The following is a 15,424-nucleotide window of genomic DNA, read 5'->3' on the forward strand; positions in this document are numbered from 1 at the left end:
CTCCTCCTGATTGAATACTCTTAATTGCTGAGAAGCTCCTCCTGATTGAATACTCTTAATTGCTGAGAAGCTCCTCCTGATTTTCTTCCAGCAAAACAATTGTGTGTATATTACATTTCATTTAATATAAAGCCGTTCTGCTGAACTGACACCTTGCCCACGGCCAGGGGACAGGTGACTGTCCCGCTGCTTCCCAAATGGCCCTGAACGGAGGGTACGAATGGCTGGTATGAGCCGAAACTGACCAGCCCTTCAGCTGCAAACAAAGTCACTTTTTTCCCTTCCCAGTGTTCCTAAGAGAAGCCACTGCAAGCAAATGACTTGCAAAGGCGGCTGCAGGAAAAGCCCTTGAATTTGTTTCAATATTACATTTAAAACTGGATGGGGGCGGGGGGTGGGAGACCCTCGTGCATCAGTAAAAGAAAACACCTCCACAAGCAAATTCATTTAATACTTCAGCTGGAAAACGTTTTATTGCAACCCGCTTTCCAATGTATTTGGTGACTAGCCCCGGTGGGCTCGCTGCGGCCCCGGGAGCTGGGGGCACATCACCACTACCTCCCCGCGTGTGAGGGGGCCCCGGGGCAGACGCACTGGACGCTTCTGGAATCGCGGGGACACAGCACGCACACAGCCTGGTTCTGAGGGAGGGAATGAAGGCGACACAGCCATCCACGGACACAAAAGAACAAAACCTCTTAACCTTGAGAATGTGGCAAAGCAGCTCCGACAGCGCCACGAAGGCACGCGAGGGCTGACCCCACTGCTCGCTTCAGGAGACGCGGGAGCCCCGCTTCTGGCAACTGCGTGCGCAGGGGACATGGCTCCGGGCCCTGTCGGTCCCAGCTGGCCCAGACAGCCGATTGAGAAGCCGGGGCCTCTCGGAGGAGGCAGCGGAGGCCCCGGCGCCCAGGAGCGGCCCCGGCCGGCGGCAGAGGGGGAGAGCCGGGGCCCCGCCGTCCACGTGGGAAGCAAGGCCCGCTAATGACCTCGCGCCCGGCCGTCCAGGGGCTTCGGCCTGCGGGGCCGTCACGCACCCTGCCCTCGCTGCTCCTGGGAACAGGAGCCGTCTTCCCGACCCCGGAGAGGAGCTGGTGACCCAGACCAGGTCCCCGCCTCTCGGAGCTCATGTTCCGGGGGAGTGACAGACACGGGGCGAGGGACGTAGAACCCGACACCTCGGCCCGCGGCACGGACGCTGCCCCGACAAGACCACCCAGCTCCGCGGGCTCGTAACAACCCCATTTCCTTTCCCACGCTGTGCTGGCTGAGATGCAGGTGAGGGTCTGGTCAGGTCGCAGCGACCTCCGGGGCACCGGGGTCTGGGGAGCTCTCGGGTCCCTTCGATAAAAAGTCTAACGCCGCCGCCAGGGCTTCTGGACCCCATCACCTCCCGCGGCCCACCTCCAAACACATCCCGCGGGGAACGCGGCGCTCAGTCCCAGCAGAGGGTGGCCGACCACCCCAGGGCCAGGTCCCGCCGCCCCGCAGATGATTTAGTCTCGCTCAGCCAACGCCACTGTCCTCCTCTGGTCAAACAACCTCTGAAACCTTCTGTAACTGCATGTCCCCGTCGGGTGTACAAACAAGTGACCAGAGAGGGGACAAGAGTGTCCCTTCCCCACCTGATGGCCGTCCCTCCGTTCGCCAGAGAATCGCCACCTCACCCAGACCTCTGGCCGCCCAGGCCCGAGGCCCAGCCGGGTTCTCTGTGCGCCCTTCCCTTCCCCCCAACCCCCAGGCCTACGACCCTCCCGTCCTCAGGGGCTGGTTCCCATAGCCTCCCCTGGGGCACGTCCCAGACAGCAGTGCTCGCAGCCCGTACCCACAGCCCCAGGCCCCCAGGCCCGCACGCCCTGCACTGAGATGGATTACAGGCCCGAGCCCCATCCCTCCAAGACTACCGTGAACTTCCCCCGAGCCCAGAAGCCTGTGCTACACACGCGCACGCGGTGCCGCTGGTGTCGTGCGATAAACCAGACTAGGAATCAAAGCCCTGGGCTTCAGAAGCCTGGCCAGTTACCGCCTCTGTGACCTCGCGCAAGTCGCTTAACCCCCCTGCACCGCAAGTTCCTTGCCAGCAGAATGGGGACCACACTCCCTGCTGACCCACCGGCAACAGCGAACAGCGCTGCGGGCTGCACCGGCACTGCGACGGCTCGACTGCCCGTGGAGATGCCGAGACACTTCCACACCAGTTGATAACTAGCCACGTCCCCTGTTGGTAAAGCGTGGTGGGTACCACACCATCACCACCTCTGGACCTTTCCACCATCCAGCAACTAAGAGGTAATACCTGCTGGGGGTGGGGCGTTCCTGACCCTACAAGGCACTTGTCCTTTATGACAAGTCCATACCAACTGCTCATCAGACTGATAAATATTCTTAAAATCACATCTGCTTGTGAGACTCTCCACTCACTCAGTCCAGAACCGTGTTCCACACCCGCTGCTATGAGCTAATGATGCGGACAGATAAAGCATCCAAAAAGCTCAGCCCAGTGGAGGGGACAGACATGTCAATAAACAGAATGCAGTCGATGAGCGTTTTGGTTATCTGTTAGGGAACAAACCACCTCAGAACTCGGTGGTTCAAAATAACAACAGTTTCCTCAAAATTTAAACAGACTTACAGTACGACCCAGGAATTTCACTTCTGGGAATATATCCAAAAGCACTGAAAGCTGGGACTCAAGCCGATATTTACACACCCAGGTTCACAGCAACATTATTCACAATAGCCAAAAGGTGGAAACAACACAAATGTCCAGCAAGGGATTAATGGATAAACAAAATCATCTACCCATACAATGGAATATTAGTTATCCTTAAAAGGAGAGGAAATTTTGACACATGCTACAACATGGATGAGCCTCAAAGACATTACACTAAAGAAAATAAGCTAGACACAAAAGAACAAATATTGTATGACTTTATATGACGAACATAGAATAGGCAAATTCACAGAGACAGAAAGTAGAAGGGTGTATCAAAATACCCATGATATTTTCCCACAAAACTAGAACAAATAATCCTAAAATTCACATGGAACCACAAAAGACCACAAATTGCCAATGCAATCTTGAGAAAAAAAAAAAGAACAAAGCTGGCAGTATCACTCTCTCAGACTTTACACTATAGGACAAAGCTACAGTAATCAAAACAGTATGGTACTGGCACAAAATCAGACACAAAGATCAGTGGAATAGTACAAAGAGCCCAGAAATAAACCCACACACCTATGGTCAGTTAATCTATGGCAAAGCAGGCAAGAATGTACAGTGGAGAAAAGACAGTCTCTTCAATAAACGGTGCTGGGAAAACCAGACAGCTACATGTAAAACAATGAGATTAGAACATTTCCTCACACCATATACAAAAGTAGACTCAAAATGGACTAAATATCCAAATTTAAGACCTGAAACCATAAAACTCCTAGTAAAGAACATAGGCAGAACACTCTTTGACATAAATTATAGCAATATTCTTTGGATCCTAAGGCAAAGGAAACAAAAGCAAAAATAAACAAATAGAACCTAATTAAACTTATAAGATTTTGCACAGTAAAGGAAACCAGGCACAAAATGAAAAGACAATCTACAGAATGGGAGAAAATATTGTAAATAATACGACTGATAAGGGGTTAATATTCAAAATACACAAACAGCTCATACAACTCAATATCAAAAAAAAAAAAACCTGATAAAAAAAATTGGGTGGAAGACCTAAATAGACATTTTTCCAAAGAAGACATACAGATGACCCACAGACACATGAAAAGATGCTCAACATCGCTAATTATTAGAGAAATGCAAATCAAAACAACAACGAGATATCACCTCACATCAGTCAGAATAGCCATCATCAAAAAGTCTACAAATAACAAACGCTGCAGAGGATATGAAAAAAGGGAACCCTCCTACACTGTTGGTGGAGATGTAAATTGGCCTAGCCACTGTGGCAAACAGTATGGAGGTTCCTTGAAAAACTAAAAACAGAGTTACCATGTGATCCGGCAATTCCACTCCTGGGTATATATTTGGAAGAAAAATGAAAACACTAATTTGAAAAGATACATGCACCTCAGTGTTCATGGCAGCACTATTTACAATGGCCAAGCCATGAAAACAACCCAAGTGCCCATCAACAGACGACTGGATTAAGAAGGTGTGGCACGCACCCACCCACCCACACACACACAATGGAATATTACTCAGCCATAAAAAAGAATGAAATATTGCCATTTGCAGCAATGTAGACGTACCTAGAGAATATCATGCTTAGTGAAACAAGTCAGAGAAACACAAATACTGTATGATATCAGTCATATGTGGAATCTGCAAAATAATACAAATGAATGTATACGCAAAACAGAAACAGACTCACAGAGAGAACCAGTGGTTCCCAGTGGGGAGAGGGAAGGGGGGGAGGGGCACGACAGGGGGAGGGGAGTAAGAGATATTTACAGACTACTATGTATAAGCTAGATAAGCAACAAGGATATACCGTATAGCACAGGGAATTATAACCATTATCTTTTTTTTGTTTTGTTTTGTTTATTCAAGACCCATTTATTCTCTAGTTCTGCCCACATGGAGACACCCTCCTTGAAAAGGGGTTGAATCCTTCCGTTCACTTTAACACCCTGTGCTGAAAACATGTCTTCCGAGGTTTCAACCCCGAGATCCACAGTCTTAAAGCACTGATTCTTAAACCTCATCTAGATTTCTCCCCTTGGATGGGGGGAGATGACCCAAACACAGAGAAGAACAGCTCAGGACCGTGGGCTCTGCTCGCCCAGAAGACCTTGCAGCTCCCCTGACCAGCCGGCTGGAGCCAGGATTAGGGCCCTGAGACGAGGGGCGCCTGCTGGGCTGCTGCCACCGCAGATGGGCCACGCTGCCGTTGGGCGCCTTCCTGCCCCACCGCCACCGGCCCCCAACTCCTGTCCTCTTCACTAGGCTGGCTGTCACCTTTAGTTTCCCTGGAGTCTGGGGATTCCAGACGGTCTCTGCTCACACTTCTGGATCACGCCTGCTGCCTCAGAACTGCTGATTCACACTGTCCTGAAGCCAGTCCTAGAGTGACAAGAGCCACACCTGCAGGTCTATTCCACTGACCAGACGCACAGGACCGAGCTGGGCCCACGGACCTTGGTCTGGACTGTGTCGGCTGGTCATTCTTGCCTAGCTTCACAGGCCAACAGCCGCTGTCCTTCCTTTCTTGCTCATCACTGCACCAGCGGGTCACTCCTACCTGCTGCCGTCACACACCTGGCAACCTCGTGTTCCGCGGCCAGCCAAGAACTGAGACCCCAGCAGGCCCCTAGTTCCCAGCAGGCAAACTCCCCATTAAACTACTGCTGCCTAGCCGTGTTCTCGAGGCTTCAGAGCCGGGAAAGTGCGCAGAGGATAGCAATCCGCGGCGCCCACAGCCCCAGACCCACGATGCTCCGCGAAGGCGCCGGAACCTCGCCGCACCCACCCGCGCCAACACAAAGGAGCTCTGCGCCCGCCTGTCCCGCGGACCCGGGCGCACACCCGACCATCGCGACCCACGATGGAGACGCGGAGGGCGGGGCTCGGCCGGCGGCGGGCGCTGGGCCGGGCGGGAACCCGGGCTCCGGCCCCGAGGCCGCGCAGACCCAGCGAGCCGCCCGCCCGCCCTCCCTCCCCACCCGCCGCCCGGAAAGCTATAACCATTATCTTGTAATAACTTTTAATGAAATACAATCTAAAACTACTGAGTCACCAGAAACTAATATTGTAATCGATATTAGTCAATCAACTATTCTTTGATAAAAAATAATGAAATAAAATCTTCCCCAAAACACATAGAATGGTGGTCGTCAGGGTCGGGGTGAAAGGTGTACAGGGAGTGAGTATTTAGGGTACAGAGTGTGAGTTTGGCAGATGAAAAACTTCTAGAGATAGATGGTGGTGAAGGTTTAAAACAATGTGAATGTACTTAACGCCACCAAACTGTGCACTTAAAACGAGTTAGAATGGCAAACTGTATGTATATTTTACCACAATTTTAGAAAAAAGAAGAAGAAAAAGAACAATCATTTCTTTTGCGCTTAAATCTGTCATTTGGGCAAAGCCCAGCAGGAATGACCCACCTCTGCTCCGTGACGCTAGGCCCTCACACCCGGGACGACTTCAATGGCGGGGCGGCCGGCGTCTCCATCTCTTCACCCTGTCTCTGGGCTTCCCTGGTGGCTTCTCCGCGTGGTCTCACCTTGTCACCGAACCATTTGCCCGCCGCGTCAGGAGCCCCAACACGGGGGACGCCAACGTCTGCAGCAAAAGGAGGGCTTACTCGCCAGCCAGCCGAGCGCAGAAGCCGCAGCACAAGCCACAGACGCACTGGCGGGAAGGCGAGGGGCGGGGGTACTTAAGGGATGAGGGACGAAGACGCAGGCGCCCCGGGCGCGCGCGGCGTGGGGGGCGGGGAAAGGGGATTGGGAGAAGGTGCGTCGTCGCGCTTCTGCGCAGGCGTAACTAGACGGCAGGCCTCGGCGCTCCAAGCCGGAGGCCCGGGGCACGAGCTCGGGGCGGGGCTTTGGGACCTCTCACTTCCAAAAGCCTCGGCGCCTGTAACCCTCACGCACGCCCCCTTGGAGGGTCGGTGGTCCTATCCAGTCTTAACAGGCTCCGCGTGAATTAGACACAGCTGACTCCAAGATCCTGGAAAACATCTTGTTTAGGCTCCGTGCCGCCTGGAGGACACGCCGGCCCTTTGTAACAATTCAACGACCTTGATTGGTGAAGGCAGGTTACAGGTGAAATGGGTTTAACTTACGGTTACCCGCGGTTTCCCCTTCATCACAGCCAAAGGTCATCTGCGGCAGCTCAGGCGTCCAAGAGACAAGAAGTAGAAGCTGCGCTAAGGCCCGGGCCTGGAGACGGGCACGGCATCACTTCCCAAAATGCTGTCGATGCAGAAGCCACAAAGCCCACCCAGATACCAGGGGAGGGTACTGACGCCCCCCGCTGCTCCATGGAAGAAGGCGTTTTGGAGAATTTGTGGCCATTTTTACTCCAGCACAAGGTGGAACTGAAGTGTGTACAACGTACTGAAGTACTGTGGACACAAGATACCTCTCTGGGGATTCAGGAGACTTTCCAGGGAAAGGAGATGATCTCCTAATGGATGTGAAAACATCTTACAAACCATGAATTGTTCCACCAATGCCTGATCAATGACAGTAAATGCTGCCTTAAGACTAAGGCTTTGCAGCTGCTTCCCAGTTGATAGGATGCAATCATAGACCTCTCACCCTACTGAAGTCATTACGGGACTGCGGGCGGCTAACCCAGGCACACGTGTAGCCCGCACGTGAAGAGATGTGCGTGCCCTTCAGGAACCAAGTGCTCTGTCTTCCACACAAGGCCACCAACGCGGCACTGTATGCCACCGCCATGTGCAGTGCACTCCAAGGGGAGTCGTAGTCAAGAGCTTCCATCACGGCCAATTCATTTTCTGCTAATCGTAGTGAAACGGGGCAGGACCCTACGATCTATGCCCCCCCATGTCCTCAGCCTGCCTTTTGTCTGTGGAAAAACTTTAGCCAAAGAATAAGTTTAATCAGAGAAGTGAGAAAATGCAGAAACAAAGGAAAGTAGTCAAATAGGACCAAATAATAATAGTTAGGCAGTAAGCAAAGTCAAGGGACCTTTAGTTCCTCCTTAAGGGCTACAGATAGTATTCTGAGCCATATCCTGTGAGCTGTCTTATAGATACTGAAACCCTCACCAGGTGGAAGAAGTTAACTATATGAAGACCAGACGGTAGCCCTGACAGAAGCTGCCACAATTCCGAGAATTAGCCTCAAGGAAATGGGAACAAACCGACCCTGGAACTGCAGACTAACTGTGCTTAAAACAATCAAGATGACGCTCATCAGACCACCTGTGACCAATTTCAAGATGACTGTCAGAGCCGACTGTGCTGTTTTCTGCAGGTAGCCCCCTCCCTCCGTCTATAAAAGCTCTTGTCCACTGATTGTCAGTGGGGGGGAGTTGGCCTTTGGACAGGAGTCCGCCCTCCCCGCTCTGGTTGCCAGCATCTGAAACAAAGCAAACTTTCCTTTCCACCAGCCTGGCCTCTTTATTGGCTTTTGAGTGGCGAGCAGCCCGACCCCACTTCCGGGTATAGTAGAGAATGTATGTGGGTTCACATACCATTTGTCAAGCACAGTTTTTTCTTATAACCACACTGTGAAAAAGGCAAGGTGCCGAGTCAAATGAGGTTTTGGTACGTCTCAGTGAATGATTGCTGAATGAATATTGATCCTCAGACACTCAACGAGGAGTCTTTTCGTTCCAATACACCTTTCATTAGATATAAAACTTCTTAACACTAAAACTAAGAGAGAAATACTGTACTGGTTAAAAAAAAGAAGAAAATGAAACTCTCACTAATACTAAAAGCTAGGAAAATTCCATTCCAGATCACTCTTAGCCTTCCAATTTATAATTAGGAGAAACTGTTTTAAGATGGCTCTGGCAATTGCAAACTTTAGCCAGCCTCACTTGGTTGTGTTGGACCAAATACTTGGAGTCAACCCGTGACTAAAATCTAGACAGAGCAAGAGATATCCTTCTCGCAAAGGTCCCCATAAGAAGGGTCCAAGAATAAAGCAGATAGGACGAAAGTTCCTCTTCTATCTCAGGCATTGTTAACTGAGCGGCTATTTGAACATTTTTGTAATCAAAGAAAAATCTGTGTGCAAGTCCACGTAATGCCTCATATCAGACAACGTATATACATAAGTGTCTGTAAATATATACGTGTGTATACACAAGTTTATAAATGGTATTGCCTTGGCCTAAGGATACCTCCTATTAAATTCCTTTTGAAGTACGTGAAATCTTTATGTCCAATTATTTCTTTCTACCTCTGCAATTAATAACGGTGTGTGTACTGTATGCGGGCCCTGTACTAGGTGCTAAGGAGTCATTCAGAGATGAAGAGGTCTTGGTTTCTCTCCTCAAGGAACTCACCGCCCCAGGGGACACGTCCACAACTAAATGTAGTCCCAGGCAGCATGACACGAGGGTACAAGCCAGCGCTATGGGGACGGGGAACAAAGAGGAGATTCACACCGAGCGTGGGAAAGAGGAGCACAGGACAGCCCTGTCCCCGCCCCGCCCTCCACTCCTTCCGGCCCCGCAGCCCGATGTCTAAGGAATATTGGAAAAGACGAAAACAGAGGAGCCAGAGGAACCCAGCAGAACGCGGCCAGGTGCGGTTTTGAAGACGGTTTCAAACGTTAAGCCGAATCCCCGCCACTTACATCCATCAGAGTCCCTGTGAAGCAGCCCCCGGAGCCACTCGCGTTAGGAAGCTGGGTGCAGGCACAGCTGCCCCGTGGGGAGAGGTGACCTGAGTCCCACGTTAAGCAGCTGGAGCTCAGAGGGGCCCCCGCAGTCGTCACGCACCGGTCCGGGACGGGAGGGGGCTCTGAATGCAACTCGCACCGCCTCCAAAGTCAGCTCTTCCTTCCAAGGAGTGTGCTAGAGCCGCTCCGAAAGGGATGCCTGCGAAGACCACCCGCCCCCCGCCCCCGGCCAGGGGAGGCCCCCGAACTCGCCTCCGGCGGAGCCTTCAGTCTCATTTCCGCATGAGGATGGGACGGACATGCTGCTTTAAGTTCCATCACCGGCGACAGACACAACCATAGCAAGCAGACTGACACGTTTGCAACACACACGTCAGAAAGGTGAGGAAGATCTCAGGCGCCACTGGAGCCGCAAAGCAGAGGCTCCGCTCCAGAGATGCCGGTCCCTGACCCCTGGCCCCTCCCTCCCAACTCAGCCACGTGAGCCTGGGGGCCTGCACAGCCCCTCCCCTGGGCCTTCGGGCCGAGACTGGGCTCTGCCAATAGGGGGCCCTGGAGGGACCCCCGAAAGGCCGGGAGCAGAGAGCGAGGCCTGGCTGGCTGCTGCGGTCCGTGCCCACCGTCCCGGCCGTCACCTGGCAGCAGCTGGCACCCAGCTCCAGGTTTTGGGGGTTTGGGGGGCATTCCTAGAATCAGCCTCCTTGTGTCCCCCCAGGCACCAGTCCACAGATGCCCCCTCTCTGAGCATGACAGGTCTTCAAGCTTCTAGATTCCAACACCTCAACTTCTTCCCTTCGTTTTGGCCCTGGGGTAGTAACTGCTCCGGGCAGGTAATGACTCTCTCTCTCTGTGTCACCTCAGCGTCCCCTTTTGCGGTTCCAGGCCTCTCACACCTGTTGGACCAATATTTACACAAATTCTCTCTGTTAAAAATAACTGGTGTGACAATGGCCATATCTACTAAGGCAAATGTACATATGTATCTTATGACATAGCAATTCTTCTCCTGGAATCCCACCCGAGGGAACTGAGTGCTTATGTTCCCCAAAAGGCATGTTTAAAAATGTTCCTAACTGCGTATTTCTAACAGCCGCAAACTGAAAATAACCCAAGTGTCCATCAATAGTAGAGTCGATAAAATATTCCTAGGGTTGAGTACTACACATCAGTGAAAAAGAAAAAACAGCCCCATTCAACACTGGTCGTAACATTGAGACACAAAAGAGTACATACTCTGTGATTCCATTCAAACGAAGTTCAATACGAGGCAAAGCTAATCTATGGTGACGGAGCACTTTTCTTCCAAGGGCGCTATCAAGTGGATTTTTTCTATCTCTTGATCTGGGGGCTGGTTCACTGTGATGTACATTTAAGATGCATGCGCTCTGTAGTGTGGAGGTTATAATTCAGTAAAAAATTAAAATGTTTCAGTCCAGCTTCCGGACTGAAGCCTGACTGCTTCAGAGCGATAGCAAGTGGCAGAGTAGGAAGGCCTGGTAGGAACCACCAAGCCTAGAAGAGACACAGGAGGAGAGACAGCCTGGGATTTCACAAAGTGACAGTGGCACAGAAATAAGGCAGGCGCTCAGGGGACAAAGAGCGGGACCGTCTCCACGGTCAGAGAAAGCCAGTTCCGTATAAGTCTGCTGGGCAAGCCCAAGACACAAGAAATGTAGACTAACCTAGGTAAAATTCATTAGTTGTTGAAACAAAAATAAGGGAACTGGGCTTCCCTGGTGGCGCAGTGGTTGAGAATCTGCCTGCTAATGCAGGGGACATGGGTTCGAGCCCTGGTCTGGGAAGATCCCACATGCCGTGGAGCAACTAGGTCCGTGAGCCACAACTACTGAGCCTGCGCGTCTGGAGCCTGTGCTCTGCAACAAGAGAGGCCACGATAGTGAGAGGCCCGCGCGCCGTGATGAAGGGTGGCCCCCGCTTGCCGCAACTAGAGAAAGCCCTCGCACAGAAACGAAGACCCAACACAGCCAAATAAATAAATAAATAAAGGTGCTAATAATAAAAAAATAAAAAATAAGGGAACTCTCCTAAGTTAGTTCTCTTATAAGGAGCTATGTATATATGCACATATATATTTGACATATTTTGTCAATATAAATTATATATTTCTCTATGTTGAGCCAGGTTAAAAATATCTGACGTTATATGTGTATCATAAAAACCTATTGGATGCCACCAGCTCTGTGCGATGCTATGTCCTATGTCCACACACGAACCCTACGAGGTGGGTGTTAATCCCCTTTTACAGAATTCACACCGAGGTTCAGAGCCTGGAGAGCCCTCCTCCAAGGCCACGCCACCGGTGGTAGCAATGGGTTCGAACTTGGGCCCATCCATCTCCAGGGGGTTTAGACAGAACCAATTACATCTGCGACAGGGAAAGCTGAGCACTGCAAACAAACTCCGGTTTCAAAATACCAGTCAGGGGCCGAGAGCGGAGTCATGGATGAGATAGCCTCATGTAATAATCATTCCTGTTTCAAATTTCCCTGGGCGCCTTCTGGACACATATGTGTACACACATGTGGCAGTCTTATATACATGTTACAGATGGCAATCAGTCTTCTACAGCTGTTATGTCTACTGAGTAAATAATGTCTTGTGTAACCCATGGTTTTTCTAAATGGAAAGACCTGCACTTCAAGATGGTTGAAATTAAGATGCCGGTTTTATGCTTAAAATCGATCTGAAGGCTGCCATCATAAAATTTTTATCCCTTTCTATCCTCTCTCGTTTAAAAGTGTTTTTTTTTTTTAAAACACTAATTCTATATTTCTTGTTCTTGATTTGAATCTATGTCCTTCAATTTTGGGGTATAAGTGCTGAAGACATTCTGAACATTCAACTGTGAAAAGTAAAATGACCATCACAGCCAACGCCTTACATAAAACTTTGGAATTTTATCTCAAAGTGATTCTGTCGTGGTGCTGTGGGTTATAGTTAAGATTCAAAAATACCTAACATTTTAGACAGCAGGGACTGTTTTCCTAGGGTTTTATTTTTCTGTTTTTCACTGACAAATGATTCTATCCAGAGGAACAGAGGATAAAGGGAAGCAAATGCAAACCACTGCAGGACACATATTTGCCTAGTGTATTGCCATGATTTGCAGGAAAGGGGGTTAACTCTGTGGTCTTTCACTTACCCCCTTTCAAGGCACTTGAAGCACAGTAACATCCGTGTTTTCAATTAAGAAAAAAATTTCAGAAGTCAAAGAAATTTTCTATATAAGTATTTTGGAATGAATGGGTTGATGAAAACAGCTCCTCTCTGGCTCTTAAAAAAGAGACAGAGAGGGCAGAAGGATGGAGCTGTCCTCTGGGCTCTACCATCTATGAAGGGGAAGAAAAGGAGGATTCAGGTTGATGATGAGAAGTGGGGTTCTCATTCGCATGCATGATCCATCCCTCCTTGCAATACTCAGGCTGCTCCTCTAAAAATGCAAGGGCTCTGAAAGTTGAGCCCAAGGGGCGTGCCCTCCCCAGCGGCCAGGTTCCGACCCACTTCCGGCCTCCCAGGCCCTTCTCTGGGCAGGCAGGTCCCAGGGCGTCCGCACCCTTCCCTGGGTCGTTAAAGCTCCTGCTGCCACCCACTCTGGGTCTGGAGATTCCGCCACTCGATATGATGCAGCTTCCTCGGGCACTGTGATTTTGCTCCTGTTCAAGAGGCAGAGGACATAAGCAAAATAGGGAAGTGATCACATTTTAAAAACTCCCATCCAAGCACTAAGCAGGCCCAACCTCGCTTAGCTCCCGAGATCAGATGAGATCGGGCGCGTTCAGGGTGGTATACAGGCTCCCAGACTTAGAGAAGGAACTTAAGGTTACGGGTGTTGGTGGCAGAGGCGAGGACAGTTAGGGAGTTTGGGACTGACAGGTACGCGCTGCTATATTTAAAGTGGAGATGGTTCTACAAGGACCTACTGTAGAGCACAGGGAACTCTGCTGAATATGATGTAACAACCTAAATGGGAAAGGAATTCGAAAAAGAATAGATACATGTATACGTATAACTGAATCACTTTGCTATACACCTGAAAGTATCACAACATTGTTAATCAACTACACTCCAATATAAAATAAAAAGTTAAAAATAAAAGATGTTATGTAAGCAAAAGACTGCTGTGCATCTGCAGGAAACACCTGGTTCACCGGGCAGCAACTCAGCAAGTCCAGCAGGGTGGGCAGGTGCCCGGGATGCTTGCTTTCCGTCCTGATGACTGACAGGGTCGGTCTGGTTTCTGGGCCTGCAAAACCCCTCTTCCCAGGTCTGCCCCCGCCGACCCCAGGCACCGGCTGGGAGTAGATGGCCAGTGGGATCAAACACCCAGCACTCATGTTAGTGCTGCAGTTCTGACAGGCTAGAGGAGGGCCAGGCTAAGTCCCTGGGAAGTCACAATGTTAAAGTCCATTAATAAGAACCAAACGTATTCCTTTTAGGCACTTAGGAAGCTTAAGCAACTAAAAGCAAGCAGCTGTGCATTAGTTTAAAGCACGTTAATGAACAGCTGAGGGCGTGTGGGCTGGGAAGTTGTTATGTAAGCAAAAGACTGCTGCGAATCTGCAGGAAACACAGAAAAAGCCTCGGAGAGAAAAAGGGACGAAGTGTGATCGCTGTTACTAGGTAGGGGCCACCCAAGGAGAGAGCGCGGTATTCAAACCTTCTGACCCCCAACTGTAGCACCATTTCAACTTTTCTCCCAGTGTCCAGTCCCTTCGTGAACATCTGCCCCGATTTGCCTCGCCAACCCCGTTCTCACCTTCGTGGGTTCCTCAGGAAATGCTTCTGGAGGAAACTTACATCCTAACTTGTAACAAAACACGGAGAAAATCCAAGTCACAGAATTCACGGAATAAAACGGTGCAACCTTGAAAGAAAACGAGCTCAAGGTAAATTTAATAGATTGAGTATGTCCTTAGTCTCTCCTCCAGGAGGCTAATCAAGCGGAAGGCTGGCTTGAAGCTGAGCATCGCAGAGTAAACACGCCGGGAAAATGCATGTATTTGTCGTAATGGTCTTCTCGCCACTTTGGATGTTGATATTCTTGTTAAATTTTAACTTTCCCAGCAGCAGCAGAAGTGATAGGAGATGCCGAGTTTCCGGGCTCTTAGGTGGACACAAAGAACTGGTTCATTCTTCCTCGCAGTCAAAGGGTCTGACTTTCCTACACATGGGATACAGAATGCCCCCCCTGAACCATCATGAACCAACCGACACTGAAGGCTTCCATACAGAAGACGTGCAACAGCGAACTATTTTCTATCTGTACGTGCTCCTTTTGTTTTTCCAACAGTTTACAATATTTCTACGGGGTGCACATTACACCTTACAGGTTCTGATTTCCTGACAGTAAGGAAGGTACACCGAAACCAGGTTATTTGAACGTTCTTACCTCATCAACTGAACTTCTCCAGTTTTGATGAAAATTGAAGAGATCTGAGGTTGCCTCTAGGGATGTTACATTTTTTGGAAAGACCAAGTAGCATTCACTAAGTGAAAAACTCATTTCATTTATTAAAGTGCACTTGTGCTTGAATCATGATATTGAAAAGAAGTTACACTTAGACAATCCTGTATGGAGAAGCAAGCACTCTCCATCCCTGTGTTCAGAAAAGGCTGCTGAGAACGTCGCAGGGGGACTCTGGCACCAGGTAAGGGTGGCCTACGTTGGGGACTGGTGAACCATGGCCTGATGGCCAAATCTGGCACACTGGGTTTGTACAGCCCTAGAGCTTAGAATGGCTTTTACATTTCGAAATAGCTGGGGAAAAAAATCAAAAGTAGAATATTTTGTGACATGTGAAAATTATATGAAATTCAAATTTCAGTGTCCATCAATCAGGTTTCATTGGAACGCAGCCATGCTCATTTATGTACCTTCTGTGGCTGCTTTTGTGCTGTAGCGGCAGAGCTGAATAGTTTTAGAGACAACGTGCAAAGCCTAAAATACTTACTCTCTGACTCTTCACTGAAAAAAAAAAAAGTTTGCCAGTCCCAGGCTGCGTGATCTCTAAGGCCCTTTTCACCTCCAAATTCCTAAGAACTTTACTTCCTTAGATAA

This window comes from Eschrichtius robustus, chromosome 18 (genome assembly GCF_028021215.1).
Source record: "Eschrichtius robustus isolate mEscRob2 chromosome 18, mEscRob2.pri, whole genome shotgun sequence".
Classification (NCBI taxonomy): domain Eukaryota; kingdom Metazoa; phylum Chordata; class Mammalia; order Artiodactyla; family Eschrichtiidae; genus Eschrichtius; species Eschrichtius robustus.